Genomic DNA, 24,391 nt, shown 5'->3' with positions numbered 1-24,391 from the left:
AATCTTCGTCCCCCACCAGTTTGCTTACAAAGCAAACAGATCAACGGATGATGCCATTTCCATCACCCTCCACACTGCGCTGAGCCACCTGGAACACAGAGACACCTACGCCAGGATGCTCTTTGTGGACTATAGCTCAGCCTTTAACACAATCATTCCTGACATTCTGGTCAACAAACTGTCTGAACTAGGACTCCACCCACTCACCTGCTCGTGGATCAAGGACTTCCTGACAAACAGACCACAGACAGTCAAACTTGACCCCCACCTCTCCTCCACCCGGACGCTGAGCACAGGCTCCACACAGGGATGTGTGCTGAGTCCTCTGCTGTATACACTGTACACAGCAGACTGCAGACCAGCCCACACCAGCAACACCGTGGTGAAGTTTGCAGACGACACTACTGTGGTGGGGCTGATCTCTGGGGACGACGAGACGGCCTACAGAGACGAAGTCCTGAAACTCTCAAGGTGGTGTCAGGCTAATAACCTCATCCTGAACACCACCAAGACCAAGGAGATCATCCTGGACTTCAGAAAAAACAGAACAGATCCACCCCCACTCTACATCGATGGAAACTGTGTGGAGAGGGTCCACAGCTTCACCCTCCTGGGCACCACCATCTCTGCTGACCTCACATGGTCTAACAACACCATGACTGTCATCAGGAAGGCCCAGCAACGCCTGCACTTCCTGAGAAAACTTAGGAGGAACGACGTCAGCCAGGAGCTGCTGGTAACGTTCTACCGCTCAACCATTGAGAGCATTCTGTCCTATGGCATCACAGTGTGGTTTTCCCACTGCACTGAAGCAGAACGGCAGAGTCTCCAGAGAGTGGTAAAGACAGCGCAGAGGATCATCGGCTGCCCCCTCCCCTCACTGAAGGACATTTACCAGTCTCGCTGCCTCAGCAGAGTGACTAGCATCACCACTAACTCCACCCATTCTGCTTTCCCTCTGTTTGAACTGCTGCCCTCTGGAAGGAGGTACAGGTCCATCAGAACCAGGACAAACAGACTAAGAAACAGCTTTTTTCCACAGGCAATTATCATACGGAATGCACATACGTCCACCAACCACACCTCACTCTAATTTTACTACAATGCGTGCAATATCCTGACTGTCTAACCGGGTCACTGTGCAATAACTTGATATTTATTAAGCTGTGCTCACAGCAACTCATGTAATTCCATTCTATTTTATTCACAAATATTTAATATTTAACAGTTTCTGTCCATATTGTTCATTTTTTGTTAAGAGTTGTAAATACAGTATTTCTTTTTCTATTCTATTTTTATTTTTATTTTATGTAACTCCTTCACTCCAAGGCTGCTGCAATTTCATTGTATCCCCATGTACAATGACAATAAACTATTCTGATTCTGATTATATCACTTAGACACAGATGGAGAACCATATCAACTGGATTGGTAACAGCAACAACCACCGACCAAGCCGGCAAGCCCTGGCAGAAAAGATCCCCACAAGAAACACTGCAGGCTGTTCCATAAAAAATATAGTTTTACCATTGCCTTGCAGATCACAGTTGAAGTGGTTTAGTTTTCCTAAAAAAATTCAGAATGATTGAAGTTACAGGTGAACTTTTAGACAACATTTGATCCAAAAAGGTCCGAAAACGTCTTTTTAGGCAAAACTGCAAACACCTATTTTTTTGCATAACTTATCTTTCAAATATCAGCACAAAAAAATTAAAAACGGTAGGGATCTGTGTTTGCTGCCTTCCATATTTTTTTCAGACTTAAAAGTGTAACAGATGATTTATAAAAAATCCTTTTTCATCCAAAAACCTGTGTTAAATCTGTCTAGACTTAGTATTAAAAACTCTCCAAGATGAATGTGCCTGACTCCACCTGCAGGTGGATCACAGACTTCCTGACGGACAGACAGCAGTATGTGAGGCTGGGGAAGCTCGTCTCAGATACTCGGACCACAAGCACCGGATCCCCCCAGGGCTGTGTCCTTTCACCCCTGTTACTCTCCCTGTACACAAACAGCTGCACAGCTGGTCACCTGTCTGTCAAACTCCTGAAGTTTGCTGACGACACCACACTCATCGGCCTCATCTCTGACGGAGATGAGTCGGCCTACAGGAGTGAAATAGCCAGGCTGGTGTCATAGTGCAGCGCTAACAACCTGGAGCTTAATGCTCTGAAGACAGTGGAGATGACAGTGGACTTCAGGAAGGCCCCAGCCCCCCTCCCCCCTGTCATCCTCTGTGACTCCCCGGTGACCTCTGTGGAGTCCTTCTGCTTCCTGGGAACCATCATCAGCCAGGACCTCAAGTGGGAGCAGAACATCAGCTCCATCACTAAGAAGGTCCAGCAGAGGATGTACTTCCTGAGGCAGCTGAAGAAGTTTCACCTCCCTGAAAAGATGCTGGTAGACTTTTACACCGCCATCATCGAATCCACCCTCACGTCCTCCATCACAGTCTGGTTCGCTGCGGCCACGGCCAGAGACAAGGCCAAGCTGCAACGCGTCATCCACTCAGCAGAGAAGGTGATCGGCTGCCACCTCCCGTCTCTCCAGGAGCTGCACATCTCCAGGACCTGGAGGCGGGCAGCCAGGATTGTAGCCAACCCCTCTCATCCAGGACATAATCTCTTTCGGCCCCTCCCTCCTGGCAAGAGGCTCCGGTCCATCAGGACCAGGACCTCGCGCCACAAGAACAGCTTCTTCCCCACTGCAGTCAGCCTGCTGAACAGTACCCCAACTCCCCCAGGTGACCCCCCCCCCCCCCCCCCCGCCCACCAAAGGACTGTCGGTGCCACTTACAGGCCCCACCATCCCAGCCCATCTGTGCTCCCACTTTAATTCACCTTACTCTACTGTATATAGTGTGTTGTTGTTGTTAACTTAATTTTTAACTTATTCTTAATTGCACTATACACCAAGTCAAATTCCTCGTTTTGTAAAGTGCGCTCTACTGAACCTGGCAATAAAACTTTTTCTGATTTCTGATTCTATTAATCATTGTTTTTTATTCATTCAAAATGCAATTAAATCAATATTTTATCTTTTTTCTTTTCCTTTTTCTTTTTTTTTATCTCTTATATCCTTTTTTATAATCAATGTTTGAACTTCTTTTCCTTTCTATTGTCATGGTTTCAGTTTGTTGTCTTTTTTTTTCGCTTTAGTTCTTGTTCTGTCTTGTTTGGTTCTGTTTCCTGTTTTATTTTGAAAGGTTTCCTGTCTTGTCATGTTTCTTGAGTTTTACTTCCTTTGGTCCCCATCTGCCCTAATCGTGTTCACCTGTGTCTTGTCTGCCCTGTCTGTATATAAGTCTTGTCTCTGCCTTCCTCCTGTGCTGGTCCATTAACTTCTGCTCATGTTGATCACGTCTTCTTGTCTGGCGTCCATGTCCCTTGCCATGCCACAGTAAGTTTTTGTTTTTAGTTTTGTCATCCTGCTCTGCAGCACTTTTTGTTAGTTAAATAAACCCACTTGCCCTGAACCCGTTTGCCTCCCGTCTTTGCGCCTGGGTCCTACCTGCTCTCGAGCCTCCCCCCCACACGACATCTATACATCCAATGAAATTAAACTACAAATCAACAAACACAACTGATAACAAATGTCTCTAAAAAATGATGTGTATATTTGCAGAACCTTAAAAACACCAAACAAATAACAAATGCTTCCCAATTAAAGCACAAAAAATGGAACACAAAATGTAAAACCCAAGTTAGAAATTGCAATTTGAAAAAGATACTTTTTTCAGCAGCTTTTCAAAATCAATCACCAATTCTACTCTTCTGTGGATGAAACAAAGTACTCCAGAACAATGAAGCCATTTCTCTAAGTCTCTCTCACCTTCAGTTTTAAACAAGGTCTGTGAAAATCCACCATACATTGGTCACATGAACTCAGAGACCTGCTAAAAGTGCACAATTGTAAAAGCTCTTTTATATAGACAACTGTTTGTTTGCTTAGAGCTCTAAATATAAAAAAAATGCTTTTCTATCACCTAGACACAGATGGAGAACCATATCAACTGGATTAATAACAGGGTGGCATGTTTAGACAACATGAAGCTGTCCATCACATTTTTGACCTAAACATGTAAACACATCCTTGGCTCTGCGGTTAGGAAATGGTATTTGGGAATCTCTTTATACCAGGAGCCAGCCTGGCCATTGGAACATCGCCACAGTGCCCATCCAGACTGGGACAGCAACGGGGTCCACTTCAGAGCCGTGAGCTGCTGTGTTTAACTCCAGCTGTCCCAGCAAGGGAGACAACTGCAGCAACATCCACTGACCAAGCTGACAAGCCCTGGCAGAAAAGATCCCCACAAGAAAAACACTGGCTAAGGCAGGCTGGTCAAAAAAAAAATAGTTTTGCCATTGTCTTGCAGCTCGCAGATCAAGTGGTTTAGTTTTCCAGTAATGTCAGTCAAGAATGCAAGTTCAGATTCACAATGTTCATATTCACCATATTCAACAGACATCTCCTCCAATAGCACCTTAAAAATCCTGTGCTGTTTTGCTTTGCAGCTGAGGTTGTTTACGATTTTCAGAATAAGAGTCATTATATGTCCAGAGCCAATCACTTCTGCACATAAGGCCTGCTGGTGAATGACGCAACAGTAATGCAGACATTTTGGAAAGTCTGGGTCAGCTTTACAGTGAGTGATGAAACCTGTTTGTCTATTGATCATAGCAGGAGTCCCATCTGCAGTCACTGCTACCAGCTTTTCTAATTGTACCTTTTTCTGCACAAAAACTCCTTCACCGTGTTATACATTTCAACTCCTCTTGTAGTTGTCTGTTAGGGCAGATGTGTCAGGAGTTCTTCTCTTGTGGAAACCAAAAGCTATGCTGTACTGTTGCCGTCCACAGACTCATCACACTGGACGTTAACCACCTGCACTTTGCAAGATCCCGGTCCAGCTAATTGGCCAAGTTATCAGACATAGCTGACACTCATCTAGACATTGTAGTGGAAATTGAATGAGTTCTATTGTTCTCATCCTTAGGGACAGTGATAGCAATTATCATCATTGCTTGAATTTTTTTCATGCTATATGCAAAAGTCTTTGTCCCTTAAGGCAACAGATTACAGCCCCCCCCCCCCCCCCCCCCCCCCCCCCCAGGCTGCTGTCGTATTAACAATAGCTTGGAGCTCCAGAATGGACAAGAAAAAACGACGAGAATGGCTCGAGCAGGGCGTTGCTCACGGGGCGGTCGCTCGTGCCGTGCGGTCGCACGTGCTCGGGCCCGCTAAATGCTACTTGTAGCTTTAATTATTATTAGGGCCCGAGCACGTAGTGCAAGGACCCTATTGTATTTACTCGGATTATTATTAGGGCCCGAGCACGGAGTGCAAGGACCCTATTGTATCTGTTAGGTTTATTATTATTATTATTAGGGCCCGAGCACGGAGTGCAAGGACCCTATTGTAATTCGAATGTTTATTATTATTATTATTATTATTATTATTATTATTATTCTACCGAAAGAGTCGCCTTTTTGAGGCCTTTAACATACCCCAAAACTCACCAAATTTGGCACACACATCAGGAGTCGCGAAAAATTTCGTATTTTATAGGAGATTGGCATGGGCGCAGAAAAACGGCTCGATAGCGCCACCTACAGTGACTTTTGTCCCGACGCCCCGCATACGCTTTAACGTACAAGCTTGATTTTTACAGGGCATGTTCTTCAGATGGAGACCTACAAAAAAGTCTGAAAGGACCCACCGGTCACTCGCACAGGAAGTCTGATATATTGAGGTCAATATGTCATTTTTGCTCCATTTTGGACATTTGCAGGCCTCGCTCTAGAACGAACTCCTCCTAGAGATTTGTGAATAATGACTCCAAACTTTGGTTTTGTAAACTAAACACATGTCCGATGTTAAATTGCGAAGCTTTTAAGTTTTTACGGATGTTTGTGACCGTGGCGGCGCGTCGAAAATGGAGGTCATTTTGAAAACACGCCATGAAAAGAAAAATGGCCATTACTCAGCCATGCAAAATCCAATCTGATCCAAAATTGATATGCATGATTGTAGTCTGACTCTGAACACATCAGAAGTGGAAAAATCCAGAACAGGTGTAGCGCCACCTGCTGGTAAAAGGAAATGACATGTTTTACTTGGAGCATCACTGCTCCAAGTAGGATGAGCCGACACACCTCAAAATGATGTCCACCTGTTGAAAAGCCATTGATGTTTACTCTGATAAAAAGCCATAACTTTCAATGCGGGGGTGTGGTCGTGACAGAGCGGCGAAGTTGGGCGTCTCGCCATGCACACAAAAGTTGCTCTCACGTGCACATTCCTTGTCCAATCTCACTGAAATTCAATAGAGGTGATGAGGCTTCCATTCTGAACCAATGGATATGACAATCTTGGACGAGCTCCATAGCGCCACCTAGATATTGACAAATACATTTTATGTCACATTCTGACCTATCTTTTCTCTGTGCTTTGTCCGACATTCATAAAATTACAACAGGAGATACTCATAAGGGTCTTCTCTCATCGTCTAAAGTTTCATGGGTGTACACCTGACGGTGCCTGCGCAAGCCACCACCAAACAGGAAGTGGTTGATTGCGTTGCAGTCAGATAATTAAAAATTCATAAAAAATCAGCCGTTTGTATCACGAGGCTGAGATTTCAGAATGAGAGGCCTCTTACATATCTCCAACTTAGATACACAGCACTTGCATGGGTGAACAAAAAACGGCTCAATAGCGCCACCTACCATGTTTGTTTTTGAGAGCCCCGCCATGTTCTTTAACATACAAGCTTGATTTTTACAGGACATGTTCATCAGATAGAAACCTACAAAAAAGTCTCTTGGGACCAAGCTGTCAGTCGCACAGGAAGTCTGCTATATTGGTGTCAATATGTCATTTTTGCTGTATTTTGGTCATTTGCAGGCCTCGTTCTAGAACGAACTCCTCCTAGAGATTTTTGAACAATGACTCCAAACTTTGGTTTTGTAAACTAAACACATGTCCGATCTTAAATTGCGAAGCTTTTAAGTTTTTACGGTTGTTTGTGACCGTGGCGGCGCGTCAAAATTTGAGGTCGTTTCGAAATCACGCCATGAAAAGAAAAATGGCCATTACTCAGCCATAAATAATCTAATCTGATCCAAATTTGTTGTGCATGATTGTAGTCTGACTTTGAACACATCTGCAGTGGAAAAATCCGAAACAGGTGTAGCGCCACCTGTTGGCAACAGGAAATGACATGTTTTACTTGGAGCATCACTGCTCCAAGTAGGATGAGCAAACACACCTCAAAATGACGTCCACCTGTTGAAAAACCATTGAAGTTTACTCTGATGAAAAACAAATCTTTCAACGCGGGGGTGTGGTCGTGACAGAGCGGCGAAGTTGGGTATCTCGCCATGCACAAATGTTGCTCTCACGTTCACATTCCTTGTCTGATCTCACTGAAATTAAATAGATTTGATGAAACTTCCATTCTGAACCCATGGATATGACAATTTTGGACGAGCTATATATGTTCATAAATGATCATGAAGCATGATCATTTAATCAAGCTTCATAGGAAATCAGCCGTTTGTCTCAGGAAGCTGAGATTTCAGAATTAGATGCGTCCTACAAAGCTCCATGTTTGAAAAGCAGCACTATACGTACGAGAAACATTTAACCACCTTAATCACCCTATTGTGCTAAAAGCAAATTTTGGGACATTTTGACTCAAGCAAATATTTTTATCATAACTTCTGTTTAGTTTATCAGTACCAAAATAAAAAATATTTACATTTATAAAATGAACTGGTCAACTCTAGGATTTTATTTATTCAATCTTACATCCTCAAGCTTTTCATCAGTCTCCCCTGCTGCAGGAGTGGAGTTAGCCCCCCCCCCAACCCCCGGCTGTGTGCTCACATGTAAATTAGCCAGGAGTGGCAGACAGAAAGTAGAACAGTTAGAAAGCCTAGTTCAACACTAAATTACAGCAATTTCCTTTGTTTTGTTTGTCTTTTATACATCCTTAGCACTAATCATTGCTTTTTTATTCATCCAAAATACAATTAACTTTATATTTTATCTTTTTTTTTTTTTACAAACAAAATATATGAATGTGCTCCAAAACAAAACCCAGCCTCAGTACACTCCTACAGATGTAACATCAGACAGTAAATGTCTCTTTTATGCTTTTTTAATCAATGCTGCAACTTCTTTTCATTTCCTTTCAATACATCCAAAGAAATTAAACTACAACGACAACAAACACAACATATAGCAAATGTCTCTAAGAAGATTGTGTATATACAATATGTACCACCTTTAAACACCAAATAAATAACAAATCTTTCTAATACAATCACAAAAAATGGAACACAAAATGTAAAACCCAAATTAGAAATTGCAATTTTAAAAAGATACATTTTTCAGCAGCTTTTCAAAATCAATCACATATTTTACTCTTCTGTGGATGAAACAAAGAAGTCCAGAGCAATGTAGCCACTTCTCCAAAGTCTCTGTCACCTTCAGTTTTAAACAAAGTCTGTGAAAATCCACCATACATTGGTCACATGTATTCAGAGACCGGCTAAAAGTCCACAATTGTAAAAGCTCTTATATAGACAACTGTTTGTTTGCTTGGAGCTCTAAATATAAAAAAATGCTTTTCTATCACCTAGAAACAGATGGAGAACCACATCAACTGGATTAGTAACAGGGAAACATGTTTAGGTTTAAACTTACATCAATAGACAACATGAAGCTGTTCATCACATTTTTGACCTAAACATGTAAACACATCCTTGGCTCTGCGGTTAGGAAATGGTAATTGGGAATCTCTTTATACCAGGAGCCAGCCTGAACATTGGAACATCACCACAGTGCCCATCCAGACTGGGACAGCAACGGGGTCCACTTCACAGCCGTGAGGCTGCTGTGTTTAACTCCAGCTGTCCCAGCAAGGTAGACAACTGCAGCAACATCCACTGACCAAGCTGGAAAGCCCTGGCAGAAAAGATCCCCACAAGAAAAACACTGGCTCAGGGAGGCTGGTCAATAAAAAAATATAGTTTTGCCAATGTCTTGCAGCTCGCAGATCAAGTGGTTTAGTTTTCCAGTAATGTCAGTCAAGAATACAAGTTCAGATTCACCATATTCATATTCACCATATTCAGCAGATATCTCCACCAATAGCACCTTAAAAATCCTGTTCTGTTTTGCTTTGCAGCTGAGGTTTTTTATGATTTTCACAATAGGAGTCATTATATGTCCAGAGCCAATCACTTCTGCACATAAGGCCTACTGGTGAAAGAAGCAGCAGTAATGCAGACATTTTGGAAAGTCTTGGTCAGCTTTACAGTGAGTGATGAAACCTGTTTGTCGGTCAATCATAGCAGGAGCCCCGTCTGCAGGTATGGCTACCAGCTTTTCTAATGGTACCTTTTTCTGCACAAAAACTCCTTCACCGTGTTATACATTTCAACTCCTCTTGTTGTTGTCTGTTAGGGCAGATGTGTCAGGAATTCTTCTCTTGTGGAAACCAAAAGCTATGCTGTACTGTTGCCGTCCACAGACTCATCACACTGGACGTTAAACCACCTGCACTTTGTAAGATCCCGGTCCAGCTAATTCACCAAGTTATCAGACATAGCTGACACTCATCTAGACATTGTAGTGAAAATTGAATGAGTTCTATTGTTCTCATCCTTAGGGACAGTGATAGCAATTATCATCATTGCTTGTTTCTTAATCTGATAAAAACCTTCTTCTACTTGATGAGAAAATGAGCAGGTCTAAACGAGGCTTAGATTTAAGAATTTTTTTTTAATGCTATATGCAAAAGTCTTTGTCCCTTAAGGCAACAGATTATAGTCCCCCCCCCCCCCCCCCACAGGCTGCTGTCATATTAACATTAGCTTGGAGCTCCAGAATGGACAAGAAAAAACGACGAGAATGGCTCGAGCAGGGCGTTGCTCACGGGGCGGTCGCTCGTGCCAGGCGGTGGCACGTGCTCGGGCCCGCTAAATGCTACTTGTAGCTTTAATTATTATTATTATTATTCTTCCGACTTTTCCGTCGCCTTTTTGAGGCCTTTAACATACCCCAAAACTCACCAAATTTTGTATACACATCAGGAGTCGCGAAAAATTTCATATTTTATAGGAGAACGGCATAGGTAAACAAAAATGGCTCGATAGCGCCACCTGCAAAATTTGTTTTCGCGAGCACCTCCATATGCTTTATAGTACAAACCTGATTTTAACAGGGCATGTTCATCGGATAGAAACCTACAAAAAAGTCTCTTGGGACCAAGCTGTCAGTCGCACAGGAAGTCTGATATTTTGATGACAATATGTCATTTTTGCTGTATTTTGGTCATTCGCAGGCCTCGCTCTAGAACGAACTCCTCCTAGAGATTTGAGAGTAATGACTCCAAACTTTGGTTTTGTAAACTATACACATGTCCGATGTTAAATTGCAAAGCTTTTAAGTTTTTATGGATGTTTGTGACCATGGCGGCGCGTCAAAATTGGAGGTCGTTTCGAAAACACGCCATGAAAAGAAAAATGGCCATTACTCAGCCATGCATAATCCAATCTGATCCAAAATTGATGTGCATGATTGTAGTCTGACTCTGAACACATCTGCAGTGAAAAAACCTGGAAAAAGTGTAGCGCCACCTGCTGGCAAGAGGAAATGACATGTTTTACTTGGAGCATCACTACTCTGAGTAGGATGAGCCGACACACCTGAAAATGACGTCCACCTGTTGAAAAGCCATTGAAGTTTACTCTGACAAAAAACCATAACTTTCAATGCGGGGGTGTGGTCGTGACAGAGCGGCAAAGTTGGGCATCTCGCTATGCACACAAAAGTTGCTCTCACGTGCACATTCCTTGTCCAATCTCACTGAAATTCAATGGATATGATGAAGCTTCTATTCTGAACCCATGGATATGACAATCTTGGACGAGCTCTATAGCGCCACCTAGTTATTGCATTGGGCACATTCTGCCCTGTATTTTCTCTTTGCTTTGTCCGATGTGCATGAAATTAAAACTGGAGATACTCAGAAGGGTCCTCTCTCATCATGTAAAGTTTCATGGGTGTACACCTGACGGTGCCTGCGTAACAGGAAGTGGTCGATTATGTGCACCCAAATAATAGAAATTTATTATAAATCAGCCGTTTGTCTCAGGAAGCTGAGATTTCAGAATTAGATGCCTTTAATAACCTCCAGCTTTGATATGTAACACTATAGGGTCTACGAGAAACTTCATCACTTGATTTTTTTAATGAAATTTTGGACTGAACAAAGATTTTTAGCATAAATTCTGTTTAGGTTATCAGCACCAAGAATTCAACTTTCATAGGCATTTATGTGCTACTGCTTCCTAAAAAAATTCAGAATGATTGAAGTTACAGGTGAACTTTTAGAGAACATTTCATCCAAAAAGGTCCGAAAACGTCTTTTTAGGCAAAACTACAAACACCTATTTTTTTTCATAACTTAATCATCATATATCAACACCATTTATTTTTTTAAATGTAGGGATCTGTGTTTGCTGCCTTCCATATTTTTTTCAGAAGTCCAGGTGAAACAGATGATTTTAAAAAAATCCTGATTCATCCCAAAACCTGTGCTTTTTCCGTCTGGACTCCAAACAAGTGTGTTTTAAAATTACTTATGCTTCAAATATCCACACCAAGTTTAACACGCATATAGTTGAACATGTCTAAATGCTTCTTGAATATTCTTTACAGATATAAAATGAACTGGTCAACTGTAGGATGTCATTTCCTCTTACATGGTTCAGTCTTTTTCTCATGCTGCAGCCTGCTCCTCAATCTTTCCTGTTGCTGGAGTCAAATTTCACCCCCCCCCCCCCCCCCCCCCACACACACACACACCAGCTGCCTGTTTATATGCTAACTAACCCAGAAGTGAGGTGACAATAGTTTAGACACAAGAGGGAGGGCAGACTGCTTTTTCATTTGTTTTGTATGTCTTTCATAGATTTTTATGAATAATCATTGCTTTTCTAGTCATGTAAAATGCAATTAACTTAATATTTTATCTTTTTTTTTTTACAAACAAAACATATGAATGTGCTCCAAAACAAAACCCAACTCTCAGTACAGTTCTACAGATGTAACATAAGACTTAGACAGTAAATGTCTCTTTTATCCTTTTTTAATCAATGCTGCAACTTCTTTTCCTTAATATAAATCCAATGAAATTAAACTACAAAACCAAAAAACACAACCTATAGCAAATTTCTCTAAATAAATTATGTGTATATACAATATGTAGCACTTTTAAACAAAATAATAACAAATCCTTCCAATACAAGCACAGAAAAATGGAACACAAAATTTAAAACCCAAATTTGAAATGGCAATTTTAAAAAGATAATTTTTTCAGCCTGCTAAAAGTGCACAATTGTAAAAGCTCTTTTATATAGACAACTGTTTGGTTGCTTAGAGCTCTAAATATAAAAACAATGCCTTTATGGACGTGGCACGGATGGCACGGATGTTCAGCAGGGTAAACCCCAGGAAAGCGGCGGGACCTGATGGAGTTCCCGGAAAGGTTCTGCGGGCCTGCGCCGATCAACTCTCCCAGGTCTTCACAAAAATCTTCAACCTGTCGCTAGCTCAGGCTTTCATCCCTGCTTGCCTGAAGTCATCCACTATCATCCCGATACCCAAAAAGTCCTCATCCACAGCCTTCCTCACGGACTTCCGCCCAGTTGCACTCACTGCTGTAATCACAAAGTGTCTGGAGCGGCTGCTCCTGGGACACATCAAAGACTCCCTCCCTCCAATCTTCGTCCCCCACCAGTTTGCAGAACAGAACAGATCCACCCCCACTCTACATCGATGGAAACTGTGTGGAGAGGGTCCACAGCTTCACCCTCCTGGGCACCACCATCTCTGCTGACCTCACATGGTCTAACAACACCATGACTGTCATCAGGAAGGCCCAGCAACGCCTGCACTTCCTGAGAAAACTTAGGAGGAACGACGTCAGCCAGGAGCTGCTGGTAACGTTCTACCGCTCAACCATTGAGAGCATTCTGTCCTATGGCATCACAGTGTGGTTTTCCCACTGCACTGAAGCAGAACGGCAGAGTCTCCAGAGAGTGGTAAAGACAGCGCAGAGGATCATCGGCTGCCCCCTCCCCTCACTGAAGGACATTTACCAGTCTCGCTGCATCAGCAGAGTGACTAGCATCACCACTAACTCCACCCATTCTGCTTTCCCTCTGTTTGAACTGCTGCCCTCTGGAAGGAGGTACAGGTCCATCAGAACCAGGACAAACAGACTAAGAAACATCTTTTTTCCATAGGCAATTATCATACGGAATGCACATACGTCCACCAACCACACCTCACTCTAATTTTACTACAATGCGTGCAATATCCTGACTGTCTAACCGGGTCACTGTGCAATAACTTGATATTTATTAAGCTGTGCTCACAGCAACTCATGTAATTCCTTTCTATTTTATTCACAAATATTTAATATTTAACAGTTTCTGTCCATATTGTTCATTTTTTGTTAAGAGTTGTAAATACAGTATTTCTTTTTCTATTCTATTTTTATTTTTATTTTATGTAACTCCTTCACTCCAAGGCTGCTGCAATTTCATTGTATCCCCATGTACAATGACAATAAACGATTCTGATTCTGATTATATCACTTAGACACAGATGGAGAACCATATCAACTGGATTGGTAACAGCAACAACCACCGACCAAGCCGGCAAGCCCTGGCAGAAAAGATCCCCACAAGAAACACTGCAGGCTGTTCCATAAAAAATATAGTTTTACCATTGCCTTGCAGATCACAGTTGAAGTGGTTTAGTTTTCCTAAAAAAATTCAGAATGATTGAAGTTACAGGTGAACTTTTAGACAACATTTGATCCAAAAAGGTCCGAAAACGTCTTTTTAGGCAAAACTGCAAACACCTATTTTTTTGCATAACTTATCTTTCAAATATCAGCACAAAAAAATTAAAAACGGTAGAGATCTGTGTTTGCTGCCTTCCATATTTTTTTCAGACTTAAAAGTGTAACAGATGATTTATAAAAAATCCTTTTTCATCCAAAAACCTGTGTTAAATCTGTCTAGACTCCAAACAAACATTTTTTTATGGTAACTTATGTTTCAACAATCGACACCAATTTTCACACACCTATAGCTGAACATGTCCCATAGCTCCCTGAATATTTTCATAGATATACAATGAACTGGTCATTCTAACATCTAGCATTCTAACATCTAACATCTTACATGTCAAAGCCTCTCTCAGCCTGGCTCTGCTGAAGGAGTCGTGTTACAACCCCGCCCCCTCCTGCTGGGACCCCTGCTATGTAAATTAGCAAGCAGTGAACAGAGAGATGAGGAGTAAGAATGGCCATTACTCAGGCATGCATAATCCAAAGACAGCCAGTTAAACACTGAAAGACATATTTTTCGGTATGTCTTTCATACATCTTTAGTATTAAAAACTCTCCAAGATGAATGTGCCTGACTCCACCTGCAGGTGGATCACAGACTTCCTGACGGACAGACAGCAGTATGTGAGGCTGGGGAAGCTCGTCTCAGATACTCGGACCACAAGCACCGGATCCCCCCAGGGCTGTGTCCTTTCACCCCTGTTACTCTCCCTGTACACAAACAGCTGCACAGCTGGTCACCTGTCTGTCAAACTCCTGAAGTTTGCTGACGACACCACACTCATCGGCCTCATCTCTGACGGAGATGAGTCGGCCTACAGGAGTGAAATAGCCAGGCTGGTGTCATAGTGCAGCGCTAACAACCTGGAGCTTAATGCTCTGAAGACAGTGGAGATGACAGTGGACTTCAGGAAGGCCCCAGCCCCCCTCCCCCCTGTCATCCTCTGTGACTCCCCGGTGACCTCTGTGGAGTCCTTCTGCTTCCTGGGAACCATCATCAGCCAGGACCTCAAGTGGGAGCAGAACATCAGCTCCATCACTAAGAAGGTCCAGCAGAGGATGTACTTCCTGAGGCAGCTGAAGAAGTTTCACCTCCCTGAAAAGATGCTGGTAGACTTCTACGATGCCATCATCGAATCCACCCTCACGTCCTCCATCACAGTCTGGTTCGCTGCGGCCACGGCCAGAGACAAGGCCAAGCTGCAACGCGTCATCCACTCAGCAGAGAAGGTGATCGGCTGCCACCTCCCGTCTCTCCAGGAGCTGCACATCTCCAGGACCTGGAGGCGGGCAGCCAGGATTGTAGCCAACCCCTCTCATCCAGGACATAATCTCTTTCGGCCCCTCCCTTCTGGCAAGAGGCTCCGGTCCATCAGGACCAGGACCTCGCGCCACAAAAACAGCTTCTTCCCCACTGCAGTCAGCCTGCTGAACAGTACCCCAACTCCCCCAGGTGACCCCCCCTCCCCCCCCGCCCACCAAAGGACTGTCGGTGCCACTTACAGGCCCCACCATCCCAGCCCATCTGTGCTCCCACTTTAAGTCACCTTACTCTACTGTATATAGTGTGTTGTTGTTGTTAACTTAATTTTTAACTTATTCTTAATTGCACTATACACCAAGTCAAATTCCTCGTTTTGTAAAGTGCGCTCTACTGAACCTGGCAATAAAACTTTTTCTGATTTCTGATTCTGATTCTGATTCTATTAATCATTGTTTTTTATTCATTCAAAATGCAATTAAATCAATATTTTATCTTTTTTCTTTTCCTTTTTCTTTTTTTTTATCTCTTATATCCTTTTTTATAATCAATGTTTGAACTTCTTTTCCTTTCTATTGTCATGGTTTCAGTTTGTTGTCTTGTTTTTCGCTTTAGTTCTTGTTTTGTCTTGTTTGGTTCTGTTTCCTGTTTTATTTTGAAAGGTTTCCTGTCTTGTCATGTTTCTTGAGTTTTACTTCCTTTGGTCCCCATCTGCCCTAATCGTGTTCACCTGTGTCTTGTCTGCCCTGTCTGTATATAAGTCTTGTCTCTCCCTTCCTCCTGTGCTGGTCCATTAACTTCTGCTCATGTTGATCACGTCTTCTTGTCTGGCGTCCATGTCCCTTGCCATGCCACAGTAAGTTTTTGTTTTTAGTTTTGTCATCCTGCTCTGCAGCGCTTTTTGTTAGTTAAATAAACCCACTTGCCCTGAACCCGTTTGCCTCCCGTCTCTGCGCCTGGGTCCTACCTGCTCTCGAGCCTCCCCCCCACACGACATCTATACATCCAATGAAATTAAACTACAAATCAACAAACACAACTGATAACAAATGTCTCTAAAAAATGATGTGTATATTTGCAGAACCTTAAAAACACCAAACAAATAACAAATGCTTCCCAATTAAAGCACAAAAAATGGAACACAAAATGTAAAACCCAAGTTAGAAATTGCAATTTGAAAAAGATACTTTTTTCAGCAGCTTTTCAAAATCAATCACCAATTCTACTCTTCTGTGGATGAAACAAAGAACTCCAGAACAATGAAGCCATTTCTCTAAGTCTCTCTCACCTTCAGTTTTAAACAAGGTCTGTGAAAATCCACCATACATTGGTCACATGAACTCAGAGACCTGCTAAAAGTGCACAATTGTAAAAGCTCTTTTATATAGACAACTGTTTGTTTGCTTAGAGCTCTAAATATAAAAAAAAAATGCTTTTCTATCACCTAGACACAGATGGAGAACCATATCAACTGGATTAATAACAGGGTGGCATGTTTAGGTTTAAACTTACATCAAAAGACAACATGAAGCTGTCCATCACATTTTTGACCTAAACATGTAAACACATCCTTGGCTCTGCGGTTAGGAAATGGTATTTGGGAATCTCTTTATACCAGGAGCCAGCCTGGCCATTGGAACATCGCCACAGTGCCCATCCAGACTGGGACAGCAACGGGGTCCACTTCAGAGCCGTGAGCTGCTGTGTTTAACTCCAGCTGTCCCAGCAAGGGAAACAACTGCAGCAACATCCACTGACCAAGCTGACAAGCCCTGGCAGAAAAGATCCCCACAAGAAAAACACTGGCTCAGGCAGGCTGGTCAAAAAAAAATAGTTTTGCCATTGTCTTGCAGCTCGCAGATCAAGTGGTTTAGTTTTCCAGTAATGTCAGTCAAGAATGCAAGTTCAGATTCACAATGTTCATATTCACCATATTCAACAGACATCTCCTCCAATAGCACCTTAAAAATCCTGTGCTGTTTTGCTTTGCAGCTGAGGTTGTTTACGATTTTCAGAATAAGAGTCATTATATGTCCAGAGCCAATCACTTCTGCACATAAGGCCTGCTGGTGAATGACGCAGCAGTAATGCAGACATTTTGGAAAGTCTGGGTCAGCTTTACAGTGAGTGATGAAACCTGTTTGTCTATTGATCATAGCAGGAGTCCCATCTGCAGTCACTGCTACCAGCTTTTCTAATTGTACCTTTTTCTGCACAAAAACTCCTTCACCGTGTTATACATTTCAACTCCTCTTGTAGTTGTCTGTTAAGGCAGATGTGTCAGGAGTTCTTCTCTTGTGGAAACCAAAAGCTATGCTGTACTGTTGCCGTCCACAGACTCATCACACTGGACGTTAACCACCTGCACTTTGCAAGATCCCGGTCCAGCTAATTGGCCAAGTTATCAGACATAGCTGACACTCATCTAGACATTGTAGTGGAAATTGAATGAGTTCTATTGTTCTCATCCTTAGGGACAGTGATAGCAATTATCATCATTGCTTGAATTTTTTTCATGCTATATGCAAAAGTCTTTGTCCCTTAAGGCAACAGATTACAGCCCCCCCCCCCCCCCCCCCAGGCTGCTGTCGTATTAACATTAGCTTGGAGCTCCAGAATGGACAAGAAAAAACGACGAGAATGGCTCGAGCAGGGCGTTGCTCACGGGGCGGTCGCTCGTGCCATGCGGTCGCACGTGCTCGGGCCCGCTAAATGCTACTTGTAGCTTTAATTATTATTATTTTTCTTCCGACGGAACAGTCGCCTTTTTGAGGCCTTTAACATACCCCAAAACTCACCAAATTTCGCACACACATCAGGAGTCGCGAAAAATTTTATATTTTATGGGAGACTGACATGGGTGCACAAAAATGGCTCGATAGCGCCACCTACAAAATTTGTTTTGGCGAGCCCCGCCACATGCTTTGACATACAAGCTTGATTTTTTCAAGGAATGTCCATCAGATGGAAACCTACAAAAAAGTCTCTTGGGACCAAGCTGTCAGTTGCACAGGAAGTCTGCTATATTGATGTCAATATGTCATTTTTGCTGTGTTTTGGTCATTTGCAGGCCTCGTTCTAGAACGAACTCCTCCTAGAGATTTGTGAACAATGACTCCAAACTTTGGTTTTGTAAACTAGACACATGTCTGATGTTAAATTGCGAAGCTTTTAAGTTTTTATGGTTGTTTGTGACCGTGGCGGCACGTCAAAATTCGAAGGCGTTTCGAAATCACGCCATGAAAAGAAAAATGGCCATTACTCAGCCATGCATAATCCAATCTGATCCAAAATTGATGTGCATGATTGTAGTCTGACTCTGAACACATCTGCAGTGAAAAAATCTGGAAAAAGTGTAGCGCCACCTGCTGGCAAGAGGAAATGACATGTTTTACTTGGAGCATCACTACTCCGAGTAGGATGAGCCGACACACCTGAAAATGACGTCCACCTGTTGAAAAGCCATTGAAGTTTACTCTGACAAAAAACCATAACTTTCAATGTGGGGGTGTGGTCGTGACAGAGCGGCAAAGTTGGGCATCTCGCTATGCACACAAAAGTTGCTCTCACGTGCACATTCCTTGTCCAATCTCACTGAAATTCAATGGATATGATGAAGCTTCTATTCTGAACCCATGGATATGACAATCTTGGACGAGCTCTATAGCGCCACCTAGTTATTGCATTGGGCACATTCTGCCCTGTATTTTCTCTTTGCTTTGTCCGATGTGCATGAAATTAAAACTGGAGATACTCAGAAGGGTCCTCTCTCATCATGTAAAGTTTCATGGGTGTACACCTGACGGTGCCTGCGTAACAGGAAGTGGTCGATTATGTGCACCCAAATAATAGAAATTTATTATAAATCAGCCGTTTGTCTCAGGAAGCTGAGATTTCAGAATTAGATGCCTTTAATAACCTCCAGCTTTGATATGTAACACTATAGGGTCTACGAGAAACTTCATCACTTGATTTTTTTAATGAAATTTTGGACTGAACAAAGATTTTTAGCATAAATTCTGTTTAGGTTATCAGCACCAAGAATTCAACTTTCATAGGCATTTATGTGCTACTGCTTCCTAAAAAAATTCAGAATGATTGAAGTTACAGGTGACATCTTAGAGAGCATTACATCCAAAAAGGTCCGAAAACGTCTTTTTAGGCAAAACTACAAACACCTATTTTTTTTCATAACTTAATCATCATATATCAACACCATTTATTTTTTTAAATGTAGGGATCTGTGTTTGCTGCCTTCCATATTTTTTTCAGAAGTCCAGGTGAAACAGATGATTTTAAAAAAATCCTGATTCATCCCAAAACCTGTGCTTTTTCCGTCTGGACTCCAAACAAGTGTGTTTTAAAATTACTTATGCTTCAAATATCCACACCAAGTTTCACACGCATATAGCTGAATATGTCTAAATGCTTCTTGAATATTCTTTACAGATATAAAATGAACTGGTCAACTGTAGGATGTCATTTCCTCTTACATGCTTAAGTCTTTTCCTCATGCTGCAGCCTGCTCCTCAATCATCCCTGTTGCTGGAGTCAAATTTCACCCCCCCCCCCCCCCCACACACACACACACCAGCTGCCAGTTCATATGCTAACTAACCCAGAAGTGAGGTGACAATAGTTTAGACACAAGAGGGAGGGCAGACTGCTTTTTCATTTGTTTTGTATGTCTTTCATAGATTTTTATGAATAATCATTGCTTTTCTAGTCATGTAAAATGCAATTAACCTAATATTTTATCTTTTTTTTTTTACAAACAAAACATATGAATGTGCTCCAAAACAAAACCCAACTCTCAGTACAGTTCTACAGATGTAACATAAGACTTAGACAGTAAATGTCTCTTTTATCCTTTTTTAATCAATGCTGCAACTTCTTTTCCTTAATATAAATCCAATGAAATTAAACTACAAAACCAAAAAACACAACGTATAGCAAATTTCTCTAAATAAATTATGTGTATATACAATATGTAGCACTTTTAAACAAAATAATAACAAATCCTTCCAATACAAGCACAGAAAAATGGAACACAAAATTTAAAACCCAAATTTGAAATGGCAATTTTAAAAAGATCATTTTTTCAGCCTGCTAAAAGTGCACAATTGTAAAAGCTCTTTTATATAGACAACTGTTTGGTTGCTTAGAGCTCTAAATATAAAAACAATGCCTTTATGGACGTGGCACGGATGGCACGGATGTTCAGCAGGGTAAACCCCAGGAAAGCGGCGGGACCTGATGGAGTTCCCGGAAAGGTTCTGCGGGCCTGCGCCGATCAACTCTCCCAGGTCTTCACAAAAATCTTCAACCTGTCGCTAGCTCAGGCTTTCATCCCTGCTTGCCTGAAGTCATCCACTATCATCCCGATACCCAAAAAGTCCTCATCCACAGCCTTCCTCACGGACTTCCGCCCAGTTGCACTCACTGCTGTAATCACAAAGTGTCTGGAGCGGCTGCTCCTGGGACACATCAAAGACTCCCTCCCTCCAATCTTCGTCCCCCACCAGTTTGCTTACAAAGCAAACAGATCAACGGATGATGCCATTTCCATCACCCTCCACACTGCGCTGAGCCACCTGGAACACAGAGACACCTACGCCAGGATGCTCTTTGTGGACTATAGCTCAGCCTTTAACACAATCATTCCTGACATTCTGGTCAACAAACTGTCTGAACTAGGACTCCACCCACTCACCTGCTCGTGGATCAAGGACTTCCTGACAAACAGACCACAGACAGTCAAACTTGACCCCCACCTCTCCTCCACCCGGACGCTGAGCACAGGCTCCACACAGGGATGTGTGCTGAGTCCTCTGCTGTATACACTGTACACAGCAGACTGCAGACCAGCCCACACCAGCAACACCGTGGTGAAGTTTGCAGACGACACTACTGTGGTGGGGCTGATCTCTGGGGACGACGAGACGGCCTACAGAGACGAAGTCCTGAAACTCTCAAGGTGGTGTCAGGCTAATAACCTCATCCTGAACACCACCAAGACCAAGGAGATCATCCTGGACTTCAGAAAAAACAGAACAGATCCACCCCCACTCTACATCGATGGAAACTGTGTGGAGAGGGTCCACAGCTTCACCCTCCTGGGCACCACCATCTCTGCTGACCTCACATGGTCTAACAACACCATGACTGTCATCAGGAAGGCCCAGCAACGCCTGCACTTCCTGAGAAAACTTAGGAGGAACGACGTCAGCCAGGAGCTGCTGGTAACGTTCTACCGCTCAACCATTGAGAGCATTCTGTCCTATGGCATCACAGTGTGGTTTTCCCACTGCACTGAAGCAGAACGGCAGAGTCTCCAGAGAGTGGTAAAGACAGCGCAGAGGATCATCGGCTGCCCCCTCCCCTCACTGAAGGACATTTACCAGTCTCGCTGCCTCAGCAGAGTGACTAGCATCACCACTAACTCCACCCATTCTGCTTTCCCTCTGTTTGAACTGCTGCCCTCTGGAAGGAGGTACAGGTCCATCAGAACCAGGACAAACAGACTAAGAAACAGCTTTTTTCCACAGGCAATTATCATACGGAATGCACATACGTCCACCAACCACACCTCACTCTAATTTTACTACAATGCGTGCAATATCCTGACTGTCTAACCGGGTCACTGTGCAATAACTTGATATTTATTAAGCTGTGCTCACAGCAACTCATGTAATTCCATTCTATTTTATTCACAAATATTTAATATTTAACAGTTTCTGTCCATATTGTTCATTTTTTGTTAAGAGTTGTAAATACAGTATTTCTTTTTCTATTCTATTTTTATTTTTATTTTATGTAACTCCTTCACTCCAAGGCTGCTGCAATTTCATTGTATCCCCATGTACAATGACAATAAACGATTCTGATTCTGATTTTATCACTTAGACACAGATGGAGAACCATATCAACTGGATTGGTAACAGCAACAACCACCGACCAAGCCGGCAAGCCCTGGCAGAAAAGATCCCCACAAGAAACACTGCAGGCTGTTCCATAAAAAATATAGTTTTACCATTGCCTTGCAGATCACAGTTGAAGTGGTTTAGTTTTCCTAAAAAAATTCAGAATGATTGAAGTTACAGGTGAACTTTTAGACAACATTTGATCCAAAAAGGTCCGAAAACGTCTTTTTAGGCAAAACTGCAAACACCTATTTTTTTGCATAACTTATCTTTCAAATATCAGCACAAAAAAATTAAAAACGGTAGGGATCTGTGTTTGCTGCCTTCCATATTTTTTTCAGACTTAAAAGTGTAACAGATGATTTATAAAAAATCCTTTTTCATCCAAAAACCTGTGTTAAATCTGTCTAGACTTAGTATTAAAAACTCTCCAAGATGAATGTGCCTGACTCCACCTGCAGGTGGATCACAGACTTCCTGACGGACAGACAGCAGTATGTGAGGCTGGGGAAGCTCGTCTCAGATACTCGGACCACAAGCACCGGATCCCCCCAGGGCTGTGTCCTTTCACCCCTGTTACTCTCCCTGTACACAAACAGCTGCACAGCTGGTCACCTGTCTGTCAAACTCCTGAAGTTTGCTGACGACACCACACTCATCGGCCTCATCTCTGACGGAGATGAGTCGGCCTACAGGAGTGAAATAGCCAGGCTGGTGTCATAGTGCAGCGCTAACAACCTGGAGCTTAATGCTCTGAAGACAGTGGAGATGACAGTGGACTTCAGGAAGGCCCCAGCCCCCCTCCCCCCTGTCATCCTCTGTGACTCCCCGGTGACCTCTGTGGAGTCCTTCTGCTTCCTGGGAACCATCATCAGCCAGGACCTCAAGTGGGAGCAGAACATCAGCTCCATCACTAAGAAGGTCCAGCAGAGGATGTACTTCCTGAGGCAGCTGAAGAAGTTTCACCTCCCTGAAAAGATGCTGGTAGACTTTTACACCGCCATCATCGAATCCACCCTCACGTCCTCCATCACAGTCTGGTTCGCTGCGGCCACGGCCAGAGACAAGGCCAAGCTGCAACGCGTCATCCACTCAGCAGAGAAGGTGATCGGCTGCCACCTCCCGTCTCTCCAGGAGCTGCACATCTCCAGGACCTGGAGGCGGGCAGCCAGGATTGTAGCCAACCCCTCTCATCCAGGACATAATCTCTTTCGGCCCCTCCCTTCTGGCAAGAGGCTCCGGTCCATAAGGACCAGGACCTCGCGCCACAAGAACAGCTTCTTCCCCACTGCAGCCAGCCTGCTGAACAGAACCCCAACTCCCCCAGGTGACCCCCCCCCCCCCCCCCCCGCCCACCAAAGGACTGTCGGTGCCACTTACAGGCCCCACCATCCCAGCCCATCTGTGCTCCCACTTTAATTCACCTTACTCTACTGTATATAGTGTGTTGTTGTTGTTAACTTAATTTTTAACTTATTCTTAATTACACTATACACCAAGTCAAATTCCTCGTTTTGTAAAGTGCGCTCTACTGAACCTGGCAATAAAACTTTTTCTGATTCCTGATTCTGATTCTGATTCTATTAATCATTGTTTTTTATTCATTCAAAATGCAATTAAATCAATATTTTATCTTTTTTCTTTTCCTTTTTCTTTTTTTTTTATCTCTTATATCCTTTTTTATAATCAATGTTTGAACTTCTTTTCCTTTCTATTGTCATGGTTTCAGTTTGTTGTCTTTTTTTTCGCTTTAGTTCTTGTTCTGTCTTGTTTGGTTCTGTTTCCTGTTTTATTTTGAAAGGTTTCCTGTCTTGTCATGTTTCTTGAGTTTTACTTCCTTTGGTCCCCATCTGCCCTAATCGTGTTCACCTGTGTCTTGTCTGCCCTGTCTGTATATAAGTCTTGTCTCTGCCTTCCTCCTGTGCTGGTCCATTAACTTCTGCTCATGTTGATCACGTCTTCTTGTCTGGCGTCCATGTCCCTTGCCATGCCACAGTAAGTTTTTGTTTTTAGTTTTGTCATCCTGCTCTGCAGCGCTTTTTGTTAGTTAAATAAACCCACTTGCCCTGAACCCGTTTGCCTCCCGTCTCTGCGCCTGGGTCCTACCTGCTCTCGAGCCTCCCCCCCCACACGACATCTATACATCCAATGAAATTAAACTACAAATCAACAAACACAACTGATAACAAATGTCTCTAAAAAATGATGTGTATATTTGCAGAACCTTAAAAACACCAAACAAATAACAAATGCTTCCCAATTAAAGCACA

At 42.9% G+C, this 24,391-nt stretch overlaps 1 protein-coding gene across 9 annotated transcripts in view; it reads right to left on the bottom strand.

Moving 5' to 3' along the window:
- The window catches only part of LOC105356097 (contactin-associated protein-like 4), a 258,282-nt gene that overhangs the window by 114,190 nt on the left and 119,701 nt on the right, over window positions 1–24,391 (bottom strand). The gene's annotated exons all lie outside the window — the stretch shown is intronic.

This window comes from Oryzias latipes, chromosome 17 (genome assembly GCF_053564925.1).
Source record: "Oryzias latipes strain Hd-rR chromosome 17, Olatipes_Hd-rR_3.1".
NCBI classification, from domain to species: Eukaryota; Metazoa; Chordata; class Actinopteri; order Beloniformes; family Adrianichthyidae; genus Oryzias; species Oryzias latipes.
The sequence above is the reverse complement of the archived record's forward strand: the minus strand, read 5'-3'. Positions and strand labels throughout refer to the sequence as shown.